Here is a 4,043-nt window from a genome sequence, read left to right as displayed (position 1 = left end):
CCCCAATCAGTTGCAGCGCGGGCATTTGCATTCCTTGCCCATTTATGATGCGTAGCTATGGTAGGGTTGCCACTTTTTCTTCAAGTGAAACCCGAATACTCTAGTGGCGCGCATGGCAGCCAGGGAAGGGAGTAAGGAGACCAGCTATAGAGGACTACAAATCCCAGCAATACAAAGTAATATGAGGCTACATACTCTGTGCTGTTCTGGGTTGGTGTGGGCTCTCAGATGGGCTGTGCGACTCTTGGGGGAGGCTGTGCGACACCCAGGAGGGCTATGTGACTCTCGGGTGGCTGTGCAACACTCAGGTGGGCTGTGCGACTCTCGGATGGGCTGTGTAACTATCAGGCGGGGCTGTGCGACTCTCAGGGCTATCTTGTCTATGGTGTCTCACCAGGCAGGCAGCATTGTGTCAGGAAGCCGGAGAAGGAGGAGCAATCACAGATGCTGCTCCCAAGGTCCTCAGCAAGCGCGATCTCTGGCAGCCGCATCTCCCTGAAACCCGGATCTTCCTCTTACTGCGGGCACCTGCAATCCACAGCACTCCTGACCGGAATCCCATAAGATAGATGGGTGCTGGTTTGACCTGCGGATGGCGCCGCGTTATCACAGAAATGTCCAAAAGAAGTCACCCGCACTCAAAGGTCCAATGTGCTGAATGCCTCCTTTTATTCAGACGTTATGCAGACATGGTGGCACAGCGTAAAAGCAACGGTTCGGGGCTGAACATGGTCCCTTCCCACCTTGGAGTGCTGGTGACTTCTTTTGGACATTTCTGTAAACAGGCACAGGATGCCAGCAGCTCAGAGGAAGATCCAGTTTCATGCAGCTGCGGCTTCCCCAAATCGCGCTTGCCAAGGACCTCGGCAGCCGCATCTGTCAGAAAATGTAAAATGCCGGTGTTGGCACTGAGTGTCTTGTGTCCAGGTGCCCGCTGGCTGGACACCCAGACACAAGACTCTAAGACCGGACTGTCTGGGTGGCAACCCTAAACTATGGAGCAAGGAAAGACCCTGCTGCAACTGATGATAGCTCCCACACATCACAGATCAGAGTGGGTAAGCCCAATGTGCAGAACTGCGCCTGGCCCGACCTCGTGCAGATCTGTAGCTAATATCTGTGATACTTCGTAGTGCAGATTTTAGTTTATAGGGCACAGAAACTGAAACATTCCTATGACAAATTGCAATTTTCCATGTTTTGTCACACATTGCAAACCATCTACAACACAGTGTGCCTGCTGTGTTTTTTTTTTATGGTCGTGTGCATGAGCCCATATGCAGGACTGTAGTCAGACCTGATTCCGCCTTAAATGTGTCATGCGTTTTCTTTTGGTAAAATCTCTATTTGGTACGGTAAAATCTCTATTTTGTTTTCCTCTATAGGTTGGACTCGATGGACTTGTGTCTTTTTTCAACCTGACTAACTATGTAACTATACAGTACTACTTTTCAAATATATGGGGCCACCAAGTGAGAGAAAAATGATGCTTTTTGTGTTTCTGCAGTTATAAAGAGTCTCCTGGCTCTGTATTCCATTACCAATGCAGTTCTTTTCCTGAATTTATGTCACACAAGGTTATGACATCCTATACATTGTGAAGCTTGGTGCTGCCCCCTGCTCCTCTAGGGATAAGCGCCAAGTATGTTTCTCATTTCCCTTAATGTTTATCTGACCATGTGGTCATAGAAAACAGAGTCATGTTTCACCTGGAGGGAGTGGACCGCTCTGAACAATGGCAGCCTGTCTGGGACGCTCATGGCATACCTCGTTCACCATTTGTGCACAGCGGTTCCAAAAGCGGAAATAGATGTTCCTTCTGCAAAAAGAGAAAACGGTTAGTTATTTTTGTCCAGCACTCCCAGCCTCTCCCATCCCCACGCCGCTCATCAGGCAGAGGGCTGAGCCTGGCAGACGCAGGCAGGACGTGCAGGTAATTCAGCACAGAGATGAGCAGCTGCCTGCCGCTAATTCCGTACAGGGATGAACAGCTGCCTGCCGCACTTCCCGTACAGCGGCGAGCAGCTGACTGCCACACTTTCCGTACAGTGGTGATCAGCTGTCTGCTCCTGCCGCACGTTCCGTACAGTGAGATCGGGCGCTGCAGCGTTGCAATGATGCATATCATTCAGGCTCAGCAGGCTGTATGGAGGAAACTTTAGCACGCTCATTATTTATTCCCAGCCGTGTCCTGTGGAGATCACCTGCAGTCAGCAAGTGCTCCCCCCGTGCCAGCTCAAGCTTCAGCTTCCCTCTGCCAGCCTCCCCTGCGGGGGTCCAGCTTCCTATTGTCACCAAAGGTGACACATATGATGCTCAGATGGAGGCAGGAAACCTCCTAATTATGTTGGCGTATGTAAATAGAGCAAAGCAGGACACGGTCCCTCTGTATGTGCAGAGCAGGTGGAATATAAACTGAAGAGCTGTTGTATTGTTGTCATTACCCAATGTGTTGAATCTGTTCAGAATAGAAGTGTTACAATCCACATGACACAATAGCATAGTAAGAAATTCAGCAGTGGTAACGTTTGTGGCATGATGCTTGGCTCTCTGCCAGATCCTAGTGAGCCATTCATAATGACAGGAGGCTGGCATACCTAAATTACACAATGTCATCAGCACACACACAAACACATCTGCTCTTGCATATGCCTGCGGGTTATTAAACGGCAATAAACAAAAAAGAAAAACCCAAATCAGCGTAGCAGTATCCATGTCTGGATTACACATACTAAAATCCTGTGTTTTCTGACTGATTTACTATAGCCAATCATGACAAGATGCTATATCATACATTTAGTGTAGTACAATAGCATTTCAACCAGACGTCAAGTAAGGTGAAAGATGCACTATGCATGTCTGGGTCTCAATCCTCCTTTACTACTGAGACTAAAACTTTGCTTGCAATAGCTATGGGATCATGTTTATATAAATCAATGTTACATGTGAAGGATGAGGATCGCCTGCCGGCTATCTAATGTGGTGCCTTATAATAAAGACACACAATGTATAGAGAGGAAAAGAACAATTAGAGGCCAACCAATGGGAGGGCGGATGAGGTTGACCAATCCGTGTGTGGAGGAGGGCAAGCCAATAGGGATCCTCTTTGTTTACACCATATGGAAAGTGTGATGTTGTGAGGCAGAACGATTTGTAAAAGGATTCTTTTAATAGGTGTGCGTTGTCTTTTCTTCCCGTTAATGTGTGTTTGTCATTTGCAGCCCTTCCCTGTGATGGAAGCACACAGACAGCAGGAGGTGGTTACAACAAAGACAGCAGCACTAGTACAGTAACAATAGAAGCAGCACTGCCAGCGTCTAGTGAGTTTTTTTTTGTCTTCAAGGATGCTTGTGTTTAAAGTGTATCGTTATAACTAGCTGCAAATCAGGAGAGATCTGTACACTCTGTGTGCTTTCTTACCTACTTCTAGATTGATGCTGCTGGTGCCTCTGTATTGCACTGTGGCTACATCATCCTTTACCCCTGAGACGTACACTGTATGTGTCAGGGGATCTGTGCAGCCGAAGAGAGCTCAGGCACTATTGCACTTTAACATGACACAGATGGCCACAGGACCACACCAGGTATGAGACAAATTTCACAGACACAAATGCTGTGCACTAAAGATTAAGGCTTCATTCACGCTTGTCACTTGCGTTTTTGTCCTCTATGTGCAGAGGAAAATCTGTCAGGCTAGATGCTGTGTGTATGCTTCTAGATGCTTTAAATGACGCATGTTAATATGCATTTAGATGCATCTGGTACCAAATTCTAACATTTAAAACGCCTTTATGTGCATTTTGAAGTTCAAATTGGTTCCTAGATGCACCTGACTTCTATTTTGTGATAAACTGACCGCAGATAAAGGCATCTAGACCAGGGGTTGGCCAGACTCTGACCCTCTAGCTGTTGTGGAACTACAAATCCCATGAGGCATTGCAAGATTCTCACAGCCACAGGCATGACTCCCAGAGACAGATGCATGATAGGTTGTGTAGTTTCACAGCAGCTGGAGGGCTGGAGTTTGCCCACCCGTGTGTATA

The 4,043-nt window shown here is 47.5% G+C and overlaps 1 protein-coding gene across 4 annotated transcripts in view; it reads left to right on the top strand.

Moving 5' to 3' along the window:
* The first annotated feature begins 1,846 nt into the window (after positions 1–1,846).
* Positions 1,847–4,043, top strand: part of TMTC4 (transmembrane and tetratricopeptide repeat containing 4) — a 64,104-nt gene continuing 61,907 nt past the window's right edge. Inside the window, exons 1-2 of one of the 4 annotated variants that reach the window (XM_018576604.1) lie at positions 1,847–1,933; positions 3,222–3,320. The gene's annotated coding sequence lies outside the window, so the exon portion shown is untranslated. The other 3 variants (XM_018576606.1, XM_018576605.1, XM_018576607.1) reach the window with 3 other exon arrangements.

This window comes from Nanorana parkeri, unplaced genomic scaffold, assembly GCF_000935625.1.
Source record: "Nanorana parkeri isolate BGI_ZX_2015 unplaced genomic scaffold, ASM93562v1 scaffold71, whole genome shotgun sequence".
Classification (NCBI taxonomy): Eukaryota; Metazoa; Chordata; class Amphibia; order Anura; family Dicroglossidae; genus Nanorana; species Nanorana parkeri.
This window is presented reverse-complemented; position numbering and strand designations above follow the sequence as displayed.